The sequence below is a fragment of the Mustela nivalis genome, assembly GCF_964662115.1.
Source record: "Mustela nivalis genome assembly, chromosome: 8".
Classification (NCBI taxonomy): domain Eukaryota; kingdom Metazoa; phylum Chordata; class Mammalia; order Carnivora; family Mustelidae; genus Mustela; species Mustela nivalis.
Window position 1 is genome coordinate 16,315,021 of NC_139027.1, and position 25,764 is coordinate 16,340,784.

A 25,764-nucleotide genomic window follows, 5' to 3' on the forward strand; every position below is an offset into this window, starting at 1 on the left:
TTTCTCCTTCTTTTAAAAGATTTTATTTATTTATTTATTTTGACAGAGAGAGTGAGAACACAAGAGAGGAGAAGGTCAGAGGGAGAAGCAGACTCCCAGCATAGCTGAGAGCCCAATATGGGACTTGATTCCAGGACTCCAGGATCATGACCTGAGCCAAAGGCAGTTGCTTAACCAACTGAGCCACCCAGGCACCCTCAAAATGGATTTCTTAAAAACATTTTTTAAAAGTTAAAATAACCCATAGGAAGATAGAAATAAAAAAAGAACAAAATCAAAGAGAAAACAGAAAAAAAATTTAAAACAAAAAGTTTAAGTCCTTACAGATCAATAATTACATTAAATACAAATGGTCTAAACATACCAATTAAAAGACAGAGATTAGCAAAGTAGATTGTAAAAAATATGACCCAACCCAATATATTATCGACAAAGAAACTTATTTCAAACATAACCACTTTGGCAGGTTGAAAGTGAAAAGACAACAAAAGATGTATCATGCAAACATTAATAAAAGGAAAGCAGGAGTGGTTATATTAATATTAGATAAAGTAGAATTCAGAGAACAGAGGGAGAAATTATATGACAAGTGTCAATCCCCCCAAAATATATAGCAATCCTAAATGTGAATGCACAAAACAAAAAAGCTGCAAAATATGTGACATAAAAACTGATAGTACAAAAAGGAGAAACAGACAAATCTACAATTAGAGTTGGGGGACTTGAACTCCCCTCTACCAACAATTAATAAAACAAAGAGACAGAAAATCAGCAATGATATAGAAGAACTAAAACACCATCAACAAACAGGATCTAATCATTTACACAATACTCCACCTAACAATAGCAGAATACAAACTAGTTTTCAAGTGCCTACAGAACATATACCAATATATGCTATATGCTTGAATATGTTAGACTTCTCCAGAGAAACAAAACCAATGGGATATATAGAGAAATATATTAAAGAAAATTTATTCTAGGAAATGGCTCACATGGTTATGGAGACCAAAAAAAATCTCACAATCTGTCCTTTGCAAGCTGGAGAACCAAGAATGTGAGTAATATAATTCATCCTGACTCTAAAGGCCTGAGAACCTATATATATATATATATTTTTTTTTTTTTTCTAGAGCTTTTTTCTAGTATTATTCTTCTAGAGCACAGTTTTCTGGAGTGTTACTGACTATGGTCTTCTAACAAGTACACAATTAGCTCATAAGTAGACAACATAATGGCAGTATTTGGTGTTCCCTGGATGACTTGGGCAAAGAATAGTCTATAAAGGCAAGGTAACACTCTTCCCAGAAGACCTGCTGAGTGGTCTGGACAAAGGACTTGTACTTGGTGCCCTCCTTTCACAGGCATATTCTTATAACTTTTTGTGATTAAGCAAAAAAGGAGGCACATCCCTTGAGATAGTAGCAGCTTCCATTAGTTAAAAATATATAAAATATCCCTCTCTCATTCTTATTTAAAAGGGTCTGTTAAATTTGGCCCTTTATTCTTTCATAAACTTAAGATTCATCTTATCACAATCAACAAAATAAGTCACTGGGAATTTTGATTGTAATTGCACTGGATTATAGATAATTTATAGGGGAAGAATTGACATCTTTTGGATATTGAGCCATTTTATCCATAACATGAGATATCTCACTATTTAATAGTTTTTAACATAATTTGATACAAATTCACACTTTTCATAGATGTTTTAGCACTCTGATTACATTTGTTTCAGAGTATTTTTATTTTTAGCTATTTATTAAAATGCAATACTTAATTTATCTTATATATTTCTTTGTGTTTTAAAAAATCCCAAATGATATATATATATATATATATATCCTGTATAGCAACCATAGTAAATAATTTTACTAATTATACTAATTATGTCTATCTTTATTATATTTTTCATAGATAAATCATCTGCAAATATACAGACAATCTCGATTCTTTCATTTCAAGCCATACCAGTTAATTAACTTATTCACTAAAAATTTTATTATGCTTTATAGGCCTGGTTAGAACTTTGATTAATATAACACAAACTAGAAGTGGGGATAACATGCACCCTCTTCCTTCCCTGATCTTGACAAATTGTTTTCAATTAAAAATTGAGAATTAAAAATTAAGAATTAAGAATATTTCTTTAGGGATTTAAATATATTCTTCAGTATATTAAGGAAGATTATTTTATTCCTTTTACTTTTATTTTGCTAATATTTTTCCCATCATGAACATATATTAAATTTCATCTAATGCTATTCCTGAAATTGTTGACTTAATGTATGGCCTTTGTAAATTAGCAGGGTGAAATTTTTCAATAGATTTTCTAATCTAAATACCAATCTTGGGATGCCTGGGTGGTTCAGTTGGTTAAGTAGCTGCCTTCAGTTCAGGTCATGATCCCAGCGTCCTGGGATCAAGTCCCACATAGGGCTCCTTGCTTGGCGGGGAGCCTGCTTCTCCCTCTGCCTCTGCCTGCCATTCTGTCTGCCTGTGCTCGCTCCCTCTCCCTCTCTCTCTCTCTGATAAATAAATAAAATCTTTAAAAAAATCTAAATACCAATCTAAATATTAAATCTAAATACCAAATTTCAATCTAAAGTTCCAAAGTTAAATTTCTGAAAAAATCCATTGCAGTCATGATCTATTATATTTTTTTATTCATTCATATAGTTTAGGATTATTTTAATTAGAATGTTTGCATCTATATTTACAAGTGAATTTGGCCAATACATTTCTAGGCCTGCTATCCTTGTTAGGTTTTGGAATCAGGATTACATGGAGTTCATAACACTATTTCTGTGTTTATTTTGTAATATTTGATTTACTCATTCTTTCAGTGTTTAATATAATATGCCATAAAGCATTCTGTTTGAAGTTTTCTTTAGGGAAAGAATTAAAACACTGTCAAATAAATGAATCATTTTGTAATGGTTGTAGAACTGTTCTTCCATTTTCTATTTCTTATTGAAATAGATTTGATGAGTTATGTTTTCTTAAACATTTGCCCATTTCACCTAAGTTCTCAAATTATTAGTATAAAGTTGTTCATCATGTCTGTTTGTTAATTTTTTAATTTCTGGGCTAACTGTAGTTATGTCTCCTTACTATCACAAAATTGATACATTGAGCATTTTCTTTTATTCCTGATAAGTCTTGCTACAAGTTTATCATACTTTCCTGCCCTTTCTTGTCTTTATCATTTTTCTCTTCATTTTATCTTGCTGTGGACTCTTCTTCCAAATTTCATCCTCCCATTCCTAAGACAACAACAACAATCTCAATTTGGATGCTTAGATCATTCAATTTCAGACTTTTTTTTTAATATTGAGGTCTACAATTTTCCATCCAAGTTCCACTGTAACTATTTCAACAATTTTGATATGTGGCATATGCATCATTTAGTTCTAAGCATATTCTAAATTCCGTAATGATTTCTTTTTTCTGTCTGTTAAGAAATCAGATTTTTAATTTCTAAAAAGTAAGAATGTTCCTAGCAACACTTTTATTGCTACGTTCTAACTTACATTCACTAAGATCATAGAATATGGTCTGTAAACCATTTTTTAAATGTGTCTTTAAATTTACTTCATGTTCCAATATGTGATTAATTTTCTTAAATGTTCTCTGAGTACTTGATAATAATATGTATTAATCATTTCTTGGGTTCAACATTCCATGAATGTTAATTGGATCAATGTAGCTAATTTTCAATTCAATTCTCCTATAAAATTATTCACCTACTTTGCCTATGTAATTTATGAATTACTGAAAGAAGTATATCTAGCTCTCACAGTATGATGGCTTATATAAATTTAGTCAGTTATTAGATCACATAAATTTAGTATTACTATGTATTACTAGTGAATTAAATATTTTATTAGTGTGTAGTGAACCTTCTATATATGTTGATTTTTTCTCTTAGCGTATTTTAGATGCATCTCTTATAAATGGCATACAGTTATATTTGAGTTTTTTTAATATATATACAACTTAATCTTTATTTCTTAGCTGGAGTACTTAATCAGTTTACATTATGTAATTTCTAATATATTTGTATTCATTTTAAAACTGTTTCATAGTTTCATTTATATAAATTTTATATTCCTTCCTCTCTCTCTCTTTTTCTTTTAGCCTGCTTTTTAATTGTATTTCTCATTTTGTTCTCATCTGTACCAATTTAGAAGTTATATGCTCTATTTTCTTTTATTGGTATCCAGGAGATGTCAATGTTTTCTTATTTTAAAAAATCAAAAACACCTATTTTTACTCTTCTCCTAAACTATATAAAGATATTTATTTATTTATTTGCTTCTTTGTTTATTTATTTATTTACTTTAAAGATTTTATTTAATTATTTGACAGAGAGAGAGAGAGATCACAAGTAGGCAGAGATCTAGGCAGAGATAGAGAGGGAGAAGCAGTCTCCCTGCTGAGCAGAGAGCCCAATGTGGGACTCAATCTCAGGACCCTGAGATCATGACCTGAGCCAAAGGCAGAGGCTTAACCCACTGAACCACCCAGGCACCCCCCACACTTTTTAAAATATTTTTCTTTTTAAGTAATGTTTATACCCAACATATGGCTTGAACTCCCAACCCCATGGTCAAGAGTCACATGCTCTATGCACTGAGCCAACCCACCACCCTGGAGTTGTGCAGGTTGTTTATATAAAGATATTTATATTACCAATCATTCATATCTCAGCTTCTATGTCATTGTTTTTGTTTATTTTATTTTACCTTATTTTTAAAAAGATTTTGTTTATTTATTTGACAGAGAGAGAGAGAACACAAGCAAGGGGAGGGGTAGACACAGGGTAAGGGAGAAGCAGGCTCCCCACTGAGCAGAGAGCCAGACATGGGGCTTGATATCAGGACCCTGGGATCATGACCAGAGCCGAAGGCAGACACAACCAACTGAGCCACCCTGACGCCCCTATTTTTACTTTATTTTAACCCCATAAGACAGAGTTACTTTTTAAAAGGAAATCATTGTTTTACATTTATTCACATTCTCCATTTTCTTTGTGTATTATTTCTCCTGTACCTTAGTTCTTTCATCTTACCTTTGTGAGAATTTCCTTTAGTGAATGTGCTATGTGTATGTATGTGTGTGTGTGTATGTGTGTGTGTGCGTGTGCGTGCATGTGTAGGGGAAAATACTCTCTGTTCTTGATGGGAAAATGTTTTTAAATTTCCCTTTTTTTTGAAAATATAAATTTCCCAGGTACAGAAGCTAATTTCAATAGTTACTTAAAAATAATTTTGCTGGGTATAAAATTCAAGATTAATAGTTATTTTCTCTCAATTCACTGATGATATTCCACTGTATACAGGTAACTTTTTTTTTTTTTTTCCGTTAGTGTTTTTTAGTCTTATTTTTCAGTCCAGATGTGGACACTTTTTTTTTTAACCTACTTAGGTTTCATAGGGTTTGCTGAGCCTGAGCAGTCATTCTTTATCCTCTCTTCCAGAACTCTAGCTAGATAAATATTAGATCTCTGCATACAAGCTTCAATTTCTCTTATTCTCTCACATTTCTCATATTTGTTTCTGTGTGTATCTGTGTTTGTTTCTGTTTGCATCTGAGTTTTTATGTGCAAATAGTTTATATAGATCTATCTTTCAGGCCATATTTGTTTCTTCTGTTCTTTCTGAATATTTCATGTTTTATTTCTAGAAGTTCTCCTTGACCACTTTTAACTTAGCTTCTGCCTTAGTCCATTCAGGCTGCTATGACAAAATACCACAGACTGGATAACTCTAGACACTGGAAGTCCACAATCACAAGTGCCAGTATAGCCATGCAGGGGCACACTTCCAGCTTGCAGACTTCTTGGTGTATCTTTACATGGCAGAAGGAGTAGGGAAATTGTGGAGGCTCTTTTGTAAGCACACCACCCAATCTCATAACCTAGTCATCCCCAACAGGTCTCATATCCTGTTGGATGTTAAGGTTCTAACTTGTGAATCTGGAGGACACAATCAGACCATATGAGTTGTTTTCAAATCTCCCTTCTCAATAATATCTATCACATTTTTATTAATTTCTTGAAATACATATAACATTTGTTTTATACTCAATAACTGGCTTTGAAAAATCTAAAACAAAAAAGTGATTTCTTCATTATCTGTATTTCTGCTGGCTGTCCCTCATGATATCTTTGTTTTCTTTGCTCATTATGTTAATTTTGGTGGTCAATTCATATTCGTTAGTAGTTTTTCTGTGGGAATTATTTGAGGCCTAGCTTGATGGTGTTTTTCTCTAGAAGGTATTTGTGTTTTCTTCTTTCTGGCAGCTAAGAACACTCCAACTCAGAATTTCTTTAAACTAATTTCTCTTTCTTAAGCTTTAGGTCTACCTGTATAGTACAAATTCTGACTGCAAGCCTGTATGTGCATGGGATTTTCTTTTCGTCTCCTGATTTTTTTTAAAACTCTATTCATACCATGACTAGTATTAGCGTATTATTCTTCATTTCACTAAGATTTATTTTCTTTTTGAAAAAAAATTATTTATTTATTTGAAAGACAGCATATGTGAGAGAGTACAAGGGCAGGGGGAGAGAGAAAGGGAGAAGTAGACTACCCTGCTGAACAGGGAGCCCAATAAGGGGCTTGAAAACAGAACTCTTGGATCATGACCTGAGCTGAAGGCAAATGCTTAACTAACTTAGCTGTGCATGCACTTCTTCAAGTTTATTTTTATTGCATTTTACAATGAGATTATATACCTTGGGTATTTTAAGGTTTGGCCTTAAGTTCCCTGTAGTTCTTACTTTTCCTATGAAGATGGTGTGTGTGTGTTCATTTTTATAGAGAAGAATTATTTTTTGACCTGCTATTTGTTGTATGATTGAGTAGGAGATAGCCTAAGATATGGAGTTAGGATATGAGCAATGGTTTAAATCAGGTTGCTTAGAAGCATAGCCTCAGATTAAATTTGTATGCAAGTATTTTGTTAAATACTTCCAAGAGAAACCTGTAAGTGAACAGGTGAGGCAGGACAGGAAAGGGGAATGACAAAAATAAGTGCAATTTTAGGCAAAATCTATCTTAATTACACCATCAGCATTATCCTGTAGGAGAACATTCTTCGGGAGTAGAAATTTTGTTCAATGTTTATTTAAACCTGAAACTTAGATGTCACCACTGGCTACTAACATCTTGGGTATAGGTTATACCTGAATTCTCAGACACATTTTTCTTTCTACAAGTGTTTGCAGTCAAAACCACTCCAGTGAACAAAACCATTCTCTGAAGAAGATTTCCAGATGCAGAGCTGAAAGTAAAAGTACTGGAAGGAAGACTCAAAAAATTTTAAAGACATCTTGGAAAGGATCTGCAGAGGCTATTTTCTGTAGCCTACTCTCTTTGACATGTGGCTCCCCTTTCTGAGTCTATACTGACTGCTCTAGTTGGAGCTATTCCCAAACTAGTAGAAAGGGAAGAACAGAGGAAATAAAAAGAAGTTTGAAAAAAATGTCACTAATGTTGCACTGATTCCCTCTTTCACATTTCATTGACGAAAACTTACTGATTTTCCCCGACCTACTGTAGGGGAGGCTGGGAAATATAGCCCAGCTAAAATCCTATCACAGGCAAGGTTGGAGCCAACAGATTTGTGGAAGGGCAACTAGTAGTCTACCACAGTTGTCTCAGCTTGTGTGTGACAGTTATACCTGTGGGTTGGGATATGATTACTTTAAGAATCAGGATAGTTTGACAAGAAAAGAGACTTTGAGAAAGCTTGCAGAACTAGTACAACATTTAGAAGCCTAGCATAGCAGAGCTTTAAGTACATGAAATTAGAAGTTGCTGGCAGTGTGGTAGGAAGATGTAAACCAGGAGGATACCGCATTACCAAAATATGAAAAATAAAATATTTCAAAGAAGAGGTTTACATGTATATTCTATAATATTCCAGAGAGAAGAAGACAAGGATAAGATATAAAGCCCTGTCCTCAGCAGATTGACTATAGACTTCTGGTGACAGAGAAATAAATGCTGAGCTAAAGAAGGAAAGAATGGTATTGGTTCATGGTCAATGTGGAAATAAGAAAGAACAAAAGATCAGAGGTAAAGTATTTTGAGGTTTTCTCAAAAAAGAAGCAAGAGGTTTTCAGGTAAAGAGTAGTGAGAAAAGAGTTTCTTAGTTAAGATTCTTAGGAGGCTTTCTTGGCCCTCTTCTCCTCCTGCAGAAACACACACACACACACACACACACACACACACACACACAGCAGAAGGCAGAGACTGACACATGATCACAATCCAAAGGATGTCAACGGTTACCAGCAGCTGGAAGACGCAAAGACCATAATCTTCCTTAGAGAATCTGTAGGGAGTGTGGCCTACTAATACTTGATTTCATCCCAGTAATACTGATTCCAGAGTTTTTGACCTCTGGAACTGTGATAGAATACATTTCTCTTGTTTCAAGCCATCTAGTGTGTGGTAATTTTTCACAGAAGCCCCTGGAGACTAATACACTATCTACTTACTACTTATGTGTTTCTCGGCCCCTTTCCATACACCAGAATGCATGGTCCATGAAAAGCAGAGGCCTTGTCTATTTTGTTCATTGCTCTATCTTCAGCACTGCAAATGGTGCCTGACACAAAACAGAAGCCTGATAAATATTTTTGAAAGAATAAATGAAATGAACATTTATATCAAAGACGTTAAGTGCTGTAAGAACTCAGAAGCTGAAATCAGTGGGCTGGGCTGAGAGAAAGCTGCAGGAGAGGGTAAGTGAATGAGGTGCTCCAGGAAGCACAGATCATGAGACTAAACCTTGTGTGTATGGAAATGCTCCTTTATTCTCCTAAGTTATGCTGAGATTCATTTTCAGAAATTGCTTTTATCTCCTAAACAGAGGGTGATGATCAATATGAATAATTTTCCCTGGATATATCTTGACATTGTCATTGGCTACAATTGTGACTAAAAAAAAAAAAAAGCATAAAGGCAAAATGTTCCCTATTCCTGTGCAATCATCCTTTGTGAATATGATAGTATAACAGGTGACAGGACATAAAACACATAAACCTGAGAGATTTAAATCTAGGCTCTGCCTCTTCTAATACCAGCAAACATTTATTCACCACTTGCCATGTGTTGAGAATTGTAGTTTGTGCTTTATGTGCTGACTCCTCACCAGTTGTGTAAACTTGGGCAAGTCATTTAACTTTTTAGTGTAGTGAAAGGATATCCTCATCCCTGTAGTACAGATACACAGAGAGATGAAGCACCTTGCTCAAGGTCAAATACTCATCATTTCTGAAACTAGGATTCACATCTCAGGCTTGTCTCATTCCAAGTTCCATTTTCTTTCCATCATAATCCACCCACCTCTCCTAGCTAACTTTGTGCCAATCACTGATCTTTCCTGAGCCCGAGTTTCTTTATCTATAAAATGGAAAGGACCTCACAGGATTGTTGGTTAAATTAACAAGATGGTGAACATAATGCAAAATGCTCAACAAAGGAACAGGTACATTTTAAAATAGAATATGTATTTGACCTTGAGCTTTAATAATATAGCCACAAATAGGTTTTGGTGTCCCTGACTTTGTTTTTTGTGAAGTTTATGCCTCTGTTCTCCTCATTCTTCATACACCCTTTTACCCAGTCCATATCCTCATCTTTCTGTCTAGAACCATTTATCAGACATTTCTACACATTATATATGTACACATTCTACACATTATATGTGTACTGTCTCTTTTCCCACACCAAGAGGTTTGGCTTCTAAGCCCATCTCACATTGTTAAAAGACACATTTTTCCAGGGTCTACCTCTACCTTTCCAGGGAGAGGTAGGTTCTGAGGAGGTTCACCTCTGGGAGGTGAACCTATAGTAGCTTTGGAATTGTCACAGGTCTGGAGGTCCTCAAAGGGTACTCTGCCTTCAGATAAGGCTGACTCCCTCATGGCCCAAGCAGGTCCCTCAGTCCCTGGCTCTCACCAAGCCAAGTGCAGACACTGCCTCTGGTCAGATGTGAGCACTCCAGAGCAACTGTTTCTCTGCAGAAGGACCAGCCCACACTCCTGCAAGCTGTGTGAACATGTGTGGGCTTGAGGCAGCTCAGTTTTGAGACAGCCCTTCATCTGCTCATCTCCTCCTGTTCTGAAGGCCAAGTTCTGAACTGGTGAATCCATATGACAAGGAGGCCTGTCAGGGAGATTGGGTGTCCCCCAAGCTGATCTTCCTACAGATGCGACCCAGAAACACAGTTTTTTCTTTCATTAGGCAGGAGGCACTGTGCCAACCCCTCTAACAAAGCACTCAAGGGCGGGGTCTGCATCACACATCTCTTGCTTTCAGCAGATGTTCCATGAGAGTGGCTGCCAGGGCATTTCTGTAGCAGTGAAGGTGTTAAAGCTCCAAGGCCTTCTGAATATGTCTGTGCTGACAGATTGGGGAAAACATGCTAAAGCGCTTATGGTGATGAGCATGTAAAAATAGGGCACAGATGTCTAATTTAAAAGACAAGAAAATTTCTTGGCATTTACATCTTATTAGTCATTACTATGTTTTTCTTGTATTTTATTCACACATTTAACTTTGGGTGTTCCTCTGATTTGCTTTGCCAACTGCAAGCTACCATTCCATAAACCAGAAAAAAAGGGGGAGGGGGAGAAAGAAAGGAAAAAAAAAAGGTACAATACATTCCAAAAGATCAATAAGAGTAATGGAAGATTCCAGTGATCTTCACTTGGAACGTTATTTTGGCTTCAGTGTGACTGTGTTCAAATTAACATGCCCACACAATGGGCCATCTTGACCTGATTTTGTGCCAAGGAAGGAGCTTGATGCTTGCAAAAATGTATCTCTGTGGAGGAACAAAAGCGTTTTGAAAATTACCTCCAGCGAGCTCAAGAAATAACCCCCCTTTGTTTTAATGCTTAGGTTTTGTATTAATGTATATAATGACATTAAGAGTTTTTACCCAATTCCCAACCCTGGTGTGTTGAACAAAATCTGAGTGGCATAAAAAAATAAGTAGTGGTTCTACAGTTACATAAATACTTCTTTATCCATTAGCTTTTTGTAAGGCTTTCGATTAGAAAAAGATGCTAGTTCACAGACTAAATGGAGGGGAAGGATTTTAACTCAATAGACAGGAGGGCTTTGGAATCTTCAAAATTCTACAGCAGCTAGCTGTGTTCACATACAAAGAGAGAAAACAAAAGCAGAGAGAGAAACAGAAATTAGATGAATGATTTTCCTTTTCCAATATACCTTAAGGCTAGTTTCCCAGTAGTACAAAGAGGAAGAGGTTGATCCATGGTGATCTCAGAGCAGGAAAGCAGAAAATACTGCATGTTATCGACATCATCTAAACACGTGCTAATTAAATGCATAATACTGCTTGGTGCTGTGATCCAGGCTGCCCCTATTTTCCTGGGCTCATAATGCAAAGGCATAACACCTTACACACACACACACACACACACACACACACACACACACACACACTCTCTATCTACATCAAACCACCAAATTGAACAATTGATAGCTCACTGGTTAAAAGTTCCTATAAATATGGACCTAAATCTTGGCTGCACTAGTAATCACTTGCATGGCATGGGGGAACTTAAGAAACCTCTTTAAGCTTTGGTTCTTTACAAGAGGAGATTGTTTTACCAACGCACTCCAATGCTATAGCACACACCAAATTTTTGCCGGGTACTTTGCACATTCTAAACATTCACAAAATAACACCTTTTATTATTGTTTGTTCATCTCTTTTCTGATGAAACATCTTCAGAGACAAACTCAAAAATAATCAATATTAAAGGATATTCCAATTTTATGTCATGTTTATTTATCACAGACTTTCATGTATAATTGTGCATACCTGAATTCCCTTTGCACAAATGCTCAACATTTTCAGCAGCTGATAACAGACAAAATATGCCAGACTCAGGACAAAGCAGAAATGCCTTTTGCTGTAGCTCTGGTGGGTAATTCTGAGTAAGGACTCCTGCTAAGGTTGCTTGTGCTGCAGGAGCCTCCTGTCCATGAATGTGGAAATGAGCCTCCTGCACAACAGTCCATGGAGAGGCTCAGTGTCAATCTCAAATATTCTCTTCTTGCTGATCTTAGGTAGATGCACCTCAGAAGTGCTATTGTTATAATGGGAAGTCCTCAGATGCAGAATCCTAATGAAATCTTTCTCAGCTAATTCTCTCCTCTGGTAATTTTCTAGGTATATACTCCCATAAAATTCATACAGGGTCCCTCTTCCCATGAATTCACATCATCAACACATTTTTAATCAGTTGAGATAATGTATATGCAGAACATAGCATAGTTCCTGACGCATGGTAAGCACTCGATAAGTGGTAGGTATTATTATTATCATTATTATTATTAGTCCATTTATAGAAAATCTATTTCTAGCACACTTTTGAAGAAATCATTAAAGTTAAAATCATTAATGCAATCACTATTTGTAGTACCTAATTTTATTATAATTATCTTTATCTTAATAATCCAAATACTACTAATAACTCACAGCTATTTCAATTATCATTAATTACTTCTAACTTCATGGCAATCTATAATGTTCGGGCTGAACCAGCCCTCAATTAAACTTCAAGTAGAAGTACCTGCATTTACTTCTTTTCCTCTATTCCTTTGGTATTATTCTTTCCTTTCATCTGTGAAAATTTGCTCCTGGAAAGATTTGGGATAAATTAATTCTCAGCAAGAGGAATTGGTTGATAAACACCAAGGTGTGGTCCTTTGTCCCTCTCTCAGCACTTGTCCTGTGTCGTACCGTTTCTGGCCCTGGCTTTCAGCCGGCAACCAACCAGACCCTGGTGGGTGACATGGGCCATTTACAACTACAGATGTGACTGTTCCAGGAGTCACTGCTCATTAGCAGAGACCTCTGAAAGGTCGAAATTCAAAAGTCAACAAAGCTGTTTTCAGATGGTGGGCCCATTGCTGGTAGTCATAACTAGAGACATCTGTGGGGGAATTTTGTAGAGGGAGATCCAGTAATAGAGACTTCTATTTTACTTGGAAACCCTGTGAGAGGCTAATTCACCTAAAAGGAGGGATGATAAATGCCAGGTAGACTGTGAGTGGCTGTCTGCCTCCTCAGCCGGAAGAGCCTGTTAGTAGGGGTGGCCTTTGTGGAGGGGCCTCATCATCGTCCTCAACACCCAGAGTAAACGTGTTTTGTGAATTGGAGAGGAAAATTGGACAAGCCATGCCCAGTGAAAAAGGATTTCAATTGTAGAGGCTGATAGCAAGTGTAAATTATCCTTCAGGGGTCAGCAAACTTTTTCTGTAAAAGCCTTGCATAATTTTCATCATTTTCTCTCTTTCTTTCTCTTTTGTTTTTGGTTACAATCCTTTAAAAATTTAAAACAGATTTTTTAACTCCAATGCCACCGTTTGTCAACTCCTACAGAGTGACTAGGAGAGACCTGGGAGGGAAGCACATGACGGACTACAGGATGGTTTGGGAAGATTTTTTGAAAGAAGAAAGCAGAGATGTGGACTCATTCATCCACCTCCCCATTAGAGGAGGTATCCTATAGAGGTGCGAGGTACAATTATTTAGTTCGTGGTATTGTGGAAAACATCAGTGCAATAATCCCAAATTTGAAAGACAAACCAATACAAAACTGCAGCTATCCCTAGAGGCCTAAGAAAGCTTGGCTACTCCACTGAGCAGGAAAGGGGCACCTTTCCCTCTTATTGAGCCCATTCTTTTTCACCATTCAGTAGAAAGGATCACAGGCAAAACCACCTCTCTAAGAATGGATAGCAGACCACAGACAGCAGTATGGAATCTAACAACCTGGAGAAACTGTCAGAAAGGCAATGCACTGCTTGAGTTATGAACTCATTAATTAAATATCAGTGTATCAAATGGGCTATGAGCTATTAATTCGAAAGCTATTACTGGCTTTGAAGTTGAAATTATAAGCAAAGCAATTAAAAAGTAACTTCTCAATGAGAGTGGTAAGGGAGCATCGTATCTGTTTACATACATCAGCTCTTTAATTTGGGGATTGAATTGCTCCCTTAAAAATAGTGATTATATAAATGACCAAACTACCTATTTTATTGCAAAGCCTGGATGCTATAGTTAGAAGAAAAGTCTGTAATCTTTCCTTTGCTACAGTAACACCATGCAGTGGTGAACCATCTCTTTTTCATACAAGTAAATGGGATCACTGTGAAAAATACAAATCAGGGAGTTAACACATTTAAAATGCTTATATTTGCTTTTGCTTATTTCCTCCTAGATATCATGCCTTCAGGGGGTCAGCTGTGACCAGATGATGGCAGATGGCCGTGCAATTCAGATGTGGATAATCGAAAATATGGCAGAACTCATTAGCTCACAACATCGTATTTCTCAATGGACATAATATTTTTCATCACATCCTAATAGTCAACTTTCAGACTCATTTCCTTTGAAGTGTAATGGAATTCCCTTTCTTGTCAACCCTCATGCTTCCTATCTTCTGTATCTTGCTCTTTCTGGCATACATCTCTTTCCCCCTCCTTTATGCCTTTCCTACCATTTTTACAAATGTGTTCTCCTCTCTCTTGGTTTTAAATGCACATACACAAGGAAACCAGCTACTGGAACTCTGCGCAAGTCAGGTATCTCTTTGAATTTCATCTTTACTAGAGATAAATTAATTAGGAATAATCAAATAAGCAAACAATTTCTCTGAAAAGAAAGTTGTTTCTTGGGGCCGAGTTAGCATTCTGGTTGTTTAGACCAAGACAAGCTTTTCTTCCTACCATGTGTGCACCAACCATTGCTGGTAGGGGTGTGATTAATGGACTAAAACTTATTCTGAAGAAAAATGAATGCTTTTAGTGGATTGGAAGCAGAAATGCCTATAGTTTATAACCAGTGGTGAACCACTCTGAAGGAGCAGCTGGAGACTTTATATCTATTTAGTTGTGGCTTGTAGGAACTTCTATTATTTTTTTTTTTCTCAGTGAATTCTAAAAGGTTCATTTATTTCCCCAAAGTGCAACCTTTCTTTTCTGCAACAAAACAAAAATAATGGTGAGCAGTCTGAAGTTGGCATTGAAAGTCATCTCAACCTGGAAAATTCATTCATCCCATGGTTATTTCCTGGGTTTCTTCCTTTTGTCAAACACTCTTCTAGGAACTTGAGATACAACATTGACCTAAACAGACAGGTATCCTACCCTTATGGAGCCTGCATCCCAGCACTAATAATATTTTAATTAACTGCCACTACTGTCCTGTCACAACCACATTCTTAGGATATAATGGGTGAGAAAGACTTTCTTTAGATCACGTGGAATACCTTAATTCATTCACCAGTTAGCCTCAAACAGCAAAGGAATGGAATGGGATGAAGAGGGTTCTAGGACTAATGGTAACAACAGAGCAGTTCTGGGAACTGGTATATTACACTGTCTTCTTCAGTACCAAGAAACAGAGGCTGGCAGACCAGCCTTTCCATTTAAAAGACATACGGTATTAACAATCTCATTTGTTTAATGGGGACTCGACTCAAAAGGCTTTGTAAGGATATAATGGGATAATGTGTGTAAAACACTTAACACAGTGTTTTCTCCTCAGCAGGCAAGTGTGAGCATCCCCATGAGGCTTTAGTTTGTTTTGACAGCCAGAAGCCTGCTAAAGAAATGCTGGCAGACTCTCTTTCATCCAGGTGCAACCAGAACTAGGGCTGAGGGTACTGAGTGTGAGAGAGCCAGTCTGATGTCTTCCCCTAGGCTCCTGAAGACACACAGGTAGTTAGTGTCTCCTGGGCCAGACAGAAATTTTGTAAGTTTTATGAGAATGTTAGATTCTGAAATAATATCTCATACTTTTCTCCATAGCTCTTCTGGAAATAATTTATACTGTTTACCAAAAACAGAGCCAAGACCATCAGATTAGCAAAATCCAGGATTCGTATTTATCCTGTTGTTAATGAATGATGGAACAGAGGCTACAGTCACAATTATCCCATCATAACAGATTTGCCTCATTTCTGCCACATGCTGGATTTTTGATCTTTGAAACAAAAGGAAAAAAAAAATAAGTAGCTGCATTCTTCATAAGTTTTCCTGGTACATCAATATTCTCTCCCAACTATGCTCCTGATTCTTTTTAATTAGGGGCAAACAAATCACAATCACAAAGGTATTAATGCTCATAAAGCTTAAAATCTCTTAAATCTCAAAAGAAATACTTGGTATAATTAAAAAATGAAAATCTATCATTTAAAAAGTAGTTTGACATGACATATTTATATTTTGCATTACAATAGTTAAGACTGATATTTATTTGTAGTTTAGCAGCTGAAAAGACAAAGGAGAAGGCATATCTCTATCCTCATTCCAAATCTATTCTTTTGCAGTTAGAAATGATTATGAGAGAAAATAAGGAGGACATGAATGCATGTGTGTATTTAGGGAGGGAGATAGAAAAATCCATGCTGGATAAAGAATGTCTGTATCCTCATCTGTAAAATGTATATGCTCTAATGCTTGTAGTTGATCTCTTCCCCTCAAAAATTTTATTGTTCAAAGAATCCACAAGTCTAAGATGTAATTCAATCATGACAGCAAGTAGAGGTCATCTCCTCTAAGTCTAACATAATTAGTGACGGCAAATGGGCAGTCCAGAAGGAATTTAAGAAAATTAATTTAATAAGTCTTTGTGAGGATATTTTACATGGTTGGCTCTGTGCTAAGTGCTGTGGGAAATGTGGAGCTCCATATTACAAGGTCACTTGCTCAAATATGACACAGATCCAGGGCAAACACAAAGAAAGATGACAGGTTCATTAGAATACTAACAAACTTTAAAAATCTTTATTAAAACTTCTTTGATTGAGACAAGACAGAACAATTACAATCTGGATTCCATTACCTTCCTTTCTGGCCCAAGTTCTGTGTTTTATCTACATCCCAATAAATGTAATACTTTCATTTGTTCTATTGCTTTAGTATATTAAGTATATTAAGTCATCTGATTATGGGATTATCAACTCATGGTCAATTTTGCTTCCTACATTACTCCCCACTACCCATTATGTATATATAATAATATAATTATGTAATATTAACATATTTTACATAATTGTGTAAAATTAGTATATAATTATGCAATACACAATAATTGCATAGATTTTCTTTTTAATATCCCATTTTAGATTTTAGCTCCATGTCTATGCCATAACCTTTCAAATTTCAGAATCTAATTTTTTCTAACATCTAAAGTAGGAGCTGAAATTCCTAGTTAAACAAGGAGGTTTGAGTTCCCTTAATTCCTTTTGGTAATCCCCAAATCCTGAGTGTCAAAGCAAAAGGAAAATTAAGGAATAATTAAAAAAAAAAATAGAAGGTGGAAAATAGATGAACAAGTAGTAGCTCATTAATGTACCCAGAGAATAAACATATAAACTACCCATGAGAATAACAAGAACCAAGTGAATGTGAATATATGCCAGAAACACACACACACACACACACACACACACACACACACTAGAGGTTCAGTAATTGCTAAAAGTAAGGTCCAAGTGAAGCTCAGGAGAAATGGCTAAAAGTCTATGAGAAGAAGTTAGATTCTCTAAGAAACTCTCCCTCACTGCCGGTGTAAAAATGGGCAACTCCTACCTTTTCTATTATGTGATTCTGGATTTGGGAAACTTGGACAGGCACAAGGCAGGAGTGCTATACTCAAAAGGGAAATAATGAAAAAATGTATGTAAGGAGTTTGAAACCTGAAGCTTCCTTACCAGACTTGCTTCCCTTTAATCCCTATCAACCAGACTGGACTCCCAGACAGATATGATGTCTATATTCAGACAAAGCTAAATAACTAACTTAACCAATTAAGTAAATAGAGTTAGATAGCAACAGTTGTAGGTGTTCCAATAAAACAAACCCTACAGTGAAGTCCACCAATGAGAAAACAAAACAAAACAACACAACACAACAACAACAAAAACCACACTCCTGTGCATAGAGATTTCTAGTGTTTTACAGCTAAATAATAAAGGAGGGATAAGAATCAATAGAAGAGGGAAGAATGAACTAGAGAAAAGGATGTATGAATAAAGACAAAAAATGCAGAGAGATAAAAACTTAAAACATAAACAAAATAAAGCAAAACAAAGGTACAGCCTTCTTTAAATTCCCTTTTCTTTACAGCAATAAAATAAGGTATTCCATGCATGAACAAGAACAGAATGCCATGAAAAGAAATGTCTGGAGAGCCACAAAGAACTCTTAAAGATTAAATTCACTGGAAAAGATGCAAGTTAAATTTAGGAAATCTTCCAGAAAGAAAACAAAAATAGACAAAGATGGAAAGCAGCAAAGACAAAACAAAAGTGAAAGATAATTAAAGGGCTAGCCCACCTTGTTCAACAACCAAAAAATAGAAATTCCACAATGAAGAAAAAAATAGAAGAGAGAAAGAGAAAAGCTGCTGAGAGCTGGACCGTGGTACTGGGAGGAGGTGACCAAGATCTCAGGGTAGGGTAGGCTTTGTTGCTCTTCTGCTGAATATAAATAATTTCACACACAAAAAAATTAACATCAGACAAACTACTTTCTGACCATGATGGAGCAAGACAAAGAGATAACACTACTCCATAAGCTTGGTGGGCTGAGACAAAAAATGAGAACATTATCTAAACCACAAAAATACCCAAACAGCTTCCTTTCCTAACTCCTATGAGTAATTACTGCTTCTTCATCAATTGTATTTGACCAAGGCTTCCTCTGAGATGAGGATGACTTGGATATCCCCCCAAATTATCCCTTCTTCCTGACAGCACACACTCTAGAGCACAGCCCACCTCATTTTACCTTCCACAGACTCCCTCACCACAAGGCAAACCTCTATAATTTGTCCTTTATTACACCCTATTCCTGAGATGCCCACGGTTCATCATGGTGTATATGCTCTAACACTGACAAAGGACAGTAAAACCTACTTTTTCAATTACAGATGTTGCTGATAGTCTTGGGTTAGAGGATATTGACCAAAAGACATTATGCATGAAATAATTTAAGAAATAGTCCTGTATGTGAAAGTTATCTTTGAATTAAAAGGAACCATTGAATTCCCTGCAAAATAAATAGAGACCTGACCCAGAGACATTTCATTATGAAACTTCAAAACATAAGTAATGAATAGAAGACCTTCAAAGCTTCCAGAGCAGGGAAAGAATAGGTTGCATAAAAAGAATTAAGAGACAGAATGACATCAGTTGTTCAGTAACAACCCTGGAAGCAATGCCTTCAAATTATTCAACTATAAAGACAGAATGTAGATTTTTTTTAGGTTCTTCATCTAATTCAAGTGAGAGCTGTTAGCTTGGGAATAGAGTGATCAGTAACCTGAGGAGATTTAGCCTTAGTTAAGACATACTCAGAAGGGAAATATCTGGTATAACTGCTGGGACCGATCAAGAAGAGCTCAAATGTTTGTAGTTTGCATGACTGACTGAGTATATGGTTGTGAACACAGAAAACAGAATGAGCTTCAGCCTTTAAAAAGATCACGGGGGATGCCTGGGTGGCTCAGTCGGTAAGCTGCTGCCTTCAGCTCAGGTCATGATCCCAGGGTCCTGGAATTGACTCCCGAATCAGGCTCTCTGCTCAACAGGGAGCCTGCTTCCCTCTCTCTCTGCCTGCTTCTCTGCCTACTTGTGATCTCTCTCTGTCAAATAAATAAATAAAATCTTAAAAAAATTTCTTTTTAAATGAAAATGCAAGGAGAAGCAAGCTGAGGACTGATTTTTTTTTTCTTTTTGATTAATGTTTGTAAATGAAACAGTGCCAATGGAGAGGTGGGAGCGGTAGCAGGATCAGAATGAAGCAAGAAGGTAAGTCAAATGTTGGAAATCCAGGCAACCCTTAAAAGTTTACTTATTAAGGAGAAAAAAGAATTTGCACATCACTCTGAATTATCTTTGATGTGCGCTTTTCTCACGCTGTTTCTTATGCATTTTTCAAAATCTGACTCAGTTTCTGAGCTCTTTGGCATCATTATCGGGATTCTGAGGAATTGTCACTGAATTGCTCACCTAAAGTATTTACCACTATAGACTCAGAATTCATTTTTGACATATCCCATGCAAGACTGAATCACCTCCCCATTTAAAAACTTGCATTATGAATTTTTTTCTCTTGGTTTTCAACATCTTAGATGCCCAAAAGCCAGTACTCTTTTCCTAGCTATCATAAATTTTGGATATTATGCTCTCTTTCTTCCAAGGTACTTTGGCTTTTAATACATAAATCTTCCTTGTTAGGCAGAGAAAGAAGTTTGTTTAAGGTTTCCTCTTAAGAAGACTAATTTTCCAAAAAAACAAACTTACACTTTGTTAGATTCTCTGCATTTTGCTGACTCAAATTTCTAGTACATATATATATCTGATAACTTGAAATCCGTTGCATTCCTCACCTCTATACCATACCTGAGACCCACAACTAAAACCCAGGACTACTGAGCTGAGTAGTTTGGAATACGCACATAACGTTTATTCGCTCAGCAAATATTTATTTAGTGCCTATTGTGTGTCAACCACTATTTTCAAAGTGATATGACTTATTTTTCTCCCTCCTATCATTTCTGTTTTTATGACATATTTCAAACAACTTTTTCAAATATGAAGGCTTGGGCATTGCGAAGGATAAATAAATTAATAAGATATATTAAAATACTCCAACTCATTTCAGGCCCCTCTCCCCCTCAGAAAAATTAAATGCTGATCCTATAGCCAACCTAATTTTGAGGTTGTAGAGATTCGGAAGAATAATATTTAAAAACAGCTACCATATATTAATGCTCATTAAGTTCCAAGCTACATGGTAAGCATTTGTATGTATATATTATATTTAATCCTCATAGCAATGTTATTATATATATTTTTTAACCCATGGGGAAACTGAGATTAAGAGAAAAAGGTTAAATCTATTTGCTGATGTCACACAGATACTAGTTGATGAACCTTGATTTATAATTGAAATCTGTCAGGGTCTAAACTGCCCTTGAGGAATTTATTGTAGTTTTGGAGAATAGAGAAACCTAAAGAGAGAGAAGTCAGTGATAAATCCTAAAAATCACACAAACAACAACAATAAAAACATTTCCCTTAAGACTGATGTTTTCTCCTCTATATTTCCATTTCATCTGAGGTTCTGATTTCTCATTTTGGGGTTCATTCTCTGTTCCTGGACTTTCACTAAGAGTCTACATCTTTCACTGATTTGTATCACTCAGAATAGCTATTCCTATTTAAGGTCACTTAGTAGTCCTAAATTTGAACATATAAAATGAAGCTTCTTGACCAGCTTTCAGATAGCTTTCAAACGCTGAATTCTTCCAGTGACATCTTTGAGACAAATTTACAGGTATCAGTTGGATTTTATTGGCCCCTCTAAGTGATTTTTTTTGTGTGTGTGTGTGAGAATTATCTAATACAGAGAACAGTCAATGGTAGCACAGCTATACAATGAAATGTAAAGCTTTGTTGAAAACAGACTGAACCAGGAATTGACTCTTGTCCTTGAGGCGTTTTGTTGGTCTTCTGCTGGCCAAGTGGGTCAGAAGTTTGAAGCACTTGAGTTAAATGACTAAGAGATTGACATTCTGTCAAATAGTCAAACCAGAGGGTTTTCTGACAAACACTATATTTGGGTGAAATTCTGATGAAAAAGGTAGAAAATCTGCTGTTATGGAAGTACAGAGCCAGCCCACTGAAACCCCTAACTCCCATGAATTAGTGGTTATTACATGCGGAGGAAAACACAAACTTTGTTAATACTTTTCCCATCCACTGTGAAATATAGAAACTCAGCTGTGATGTAGCATTTAACTGCACATCGAATCAAGAGTCCAGTAATAGAAATTGCCTTTTTGCAGTAGAAAACAGGGTTAGAAGCAAACCAAAATAACACATAAAACAGATCTCCATGGAGAAAATTGAAGACTGTTTCTAGCATGTAAAGATCGAGGACGCAATTCCTGTTCTGTGAAAAGCTTTTTTCCTGGGGTTTTAAATTTTCCTCTTGATTATGTGTGGAATCAAGGGGTGTCTGTGTGATTGCGCCCATGCATGACTCCGAGAAACAGAAATGGGGCAGACACAGACAGATGGTGACAGGCTCATTTTTAATCCCAACCAGCAGGGATAGAAGTCAAGAATCCAAGGCAGATCATAAAAGTTGGCATCCAATTTTCGTTTCCAAATTCTACATCCTCAATTGGTTAAAACTCAGTTTACTTCTCTCTAGTAAACAATGGATTCAGAACAAAACAATAATGAGGATTTTTTTATTTAACTAGCTCATTTACAAACTTTAAAAAAAATCTATACTCATTGTTAGCAAGGGTGCAGAAAAATGGACTTTCCTTTGTACTATTACTTGATAAATAAATTGAAATTGCATTCTCGAACAATTTATTGCACAAATAATGATTTGTAATAGAGAAGAATTAGAAACAATATACTCTTCCAAAAGCAGAAGGCTTCCATATCCATTAGAGGGCATCAATACAAATTTGGTTTTAAACTAATTTTAAAGATAAAAGAACTCAGTCATGAGGCCATGTTTTATGAACAAAATGGGATACAAATCAAATATCCAGTATAATCTTCATAGATGGCTATATAGTGAGGTTTTTCAAAAGACTTGACACACTCCAAAATGTTATCAATTGTATAATCTCAGTATTGGAAAATGCATGATTTTATTTCTGCTACTGTAGCACATTAAATATTTTTTAAGAGTAAATATTGTTTCAGTGAAAAATTGTTTAAAAAACAATATACTGTCTGCTTTTTCCGTGCAAATCCTTTTGTATCTGCCAATGCATTTTTCAAAGTATATCCCTATATAATCTTAGAGAAAGAATCTTCCTCAGCTAGGAGAAACACATCTATATTGCTTTTGTTGAATTTGAGTTCATAATCCCTTTCTTCTACTGTTTGATATAACCAGAGCTAGATGTCAGACCCAGGATCACAGTCTGTAAAAAAATACACACACTATATCTCCATCTCTCAATTACTTCAACTCTCTACAAGACCATGTCTATTGGGAAATAATTGCCAGACATTGAAGGGGTGCTCCCTTGAGTATGCTCTCTAAAGAGCAGATGTCTGCCCATGAATTTGCAAAGGAGAACACAGAAAAGGATCAAGATAGTCAACCTTGCATGATGGTGAATCCTTTACGGCTTTCTCCAATACTCTCCCTTGCACATTTCAGGTCAGGGGAAAGGCTTTTTGATGCCTTTTTACTTTCTTCATTTTTAAGTAAATTTATTCTCCACAAACATAAAGGAGTTCAATAGAACTAGCACTTCTCCCTACATTTATGCCTCAGTTTAGTTAATCTCTGTATCACAGATGGTCCTTGATTTACAATGGTTGGATTTACAAATTTTCAACTTTACAATAATGTGAGAGCAATATGCATTTGATAAAAACTATACTTCGAATGTTGAATTTGGATCTTTTCCCTGGGCTTGGCAATGTGCGGGATGACCCTCTCTCATGATGCTGGGCAGCATCAGTGAACTCAGCGCTCAGTGAGCACAGCACCCAGTCAGCCACATGATCCTAAGGTTGAATAGCCAAGACACAGACAACCTTCTGCACCATACAACCATTCTGTTCTTCATTTTCAGTACAATCTTCAATAAATTACATGAAATATTCGACACTTTAGTATAAAATAGACTTTGTGTTAGATTATTTGGTCCAGCTGTAGGCTAATGGATGTTCTTAACACGTGTAAGGAAAGCAAGGCTAAGCTATGATGATGATCAATAGGTTAGGCATTTGAAATGCATTTTCCACTTGTGATAGTTTCAGTTTATGAGGGGTTTCTCTGGACACAACCTCCTCAAAAGTCAAGGAATATCTGTACTATGAACTTAATATATCATAGACACTCTTCTAAGTATTCCTCTCTTTTTTTTTTTCTTTCTTTGTCAATTAATTTAATTGGCAAAACAACCTCATCAGGTAAGTATCATTATTAGCTCTATTGTGCCAGGAAATTTGAGATTCAAGGAAATTAATTTATTTGTCTGAGGTCATGGAGCTAATTTATGGTGAAGTTAGGACACAAACACAGGCTTTTAGCTCCTATGATTGCTTTCTCTCTCTCTTTCTCTGCTACTCACCCTTTCTTATCTATCTATTGATGCCAGTTATTCTGTACAGGATGCTATTGTCCCAGTTGTTCCAAATGTACAACAATTTATCAGGCTACAGGGAAAACCTCAGGGCCAGGACCCCATATGCTTTCTCGAGTTAGCAAAAGTGATTTCAAGCCTAGAGCAATGATTCTCAAAGTACTATAGACCACACTTAGGTCTCACCTGTGATAATGTAAAAACTGCAAATGTTTATACCCCCACAACACTGCAGATATATTGATAATCAAAATATTTGTAGTCCACTAATGCAGAAGCTGATGCATTTCCATCTGGGCCACTTATATGGTCACCAGCTAATGAAACAAGAATGCTTGCACTTGAAGACTTTTTGACTCAAGGACACAACCAGGATTCCTAGTTTAGGATTTAGCTATCTGTTTAACAGTTGTCCTACAATTCAAAGCAGTTTTCAAAAACCAGCATGCATTATTGCAGAAAAACTTAAACACACAAGTATGTGTTTTTTTTCAGATGCATATATGAATACTTCATATTTATCTTTGAAAATAATTTATACCTTTGAAAATAATATATCTATATATGTATATAGTATCAAGATCTGGAAAACATTAATCATGCCTCTTTTTTTGTCATAAAAGAGAAGAAATATAATTTTTGCAAGCTACTGATACTTTTGTTTTCACTGCTTCCTAAATCAATCAACACAAAGTTTTATGCACACCTGTGGTATTATGACATCAAGCATGAGGCGTGGTTGTTTGAGTACCTTCAACATTGTGAATGATACTGAAGTGAATTCTACAGAATCAGTTATATCTTCTACTAGTTTATAGTGAAATTAAGAGTATTCTGTGCAGCCTGATTAGAATAACTAGAAATACAGTTTTGTTCAACATTTAATTAAGACACCAAACAACTGTCGTAAGGTGTGGAAAGAGTCCATCCCTTATGCTCAACATATATTTGAGCTATTGGACCTTAGTTCATAACTTAACTGTTTTGACCTCTGTGTTCTCATCCTTAATATGGTTGGTTCAGATTAAGATGTTCTAACAGGACTTTTTTTTTTTTTTTTAAAGATTTTATTTATTTATTTGACAGAGAGAGATCACAAGTAGGCAGAGAGTCAGGCAGAGAGAGAGAGGAGGAAGCAGGCTCCCTGCTGAGCAGAGAGCCCGATGCAGGACTCAATCCCAGCACCCTAAGATCACGACCTGAGCCAAAGGCAGCGGCTTAACCCACTGAGCCACCCAGGCGCCCCTAACAGGACTTTTTGATTCTAAGTTTAATGACTGTGCTCTGCTTGAGTCTATCTGTTACTACTGCCCATCCTGGAGTTTATTCTATTCTAGAAACTCCTTATTGGTTAGTGGTTAGATCAACAGACTGTAGAGAAAAAAGTTTAGAAATATTGCCAATTTGAACACTTTACCCATTTAAACCCACTCCTGTGGGAATGTTTTTCAATCAGTGAAATAAAAATGATATTCAACCAGTGTATGGCTATTTTCTTTAGCCAAGACAATGAAAAATGGATTTATTATCTACTTTTCCTTAAAAAAAAAACCT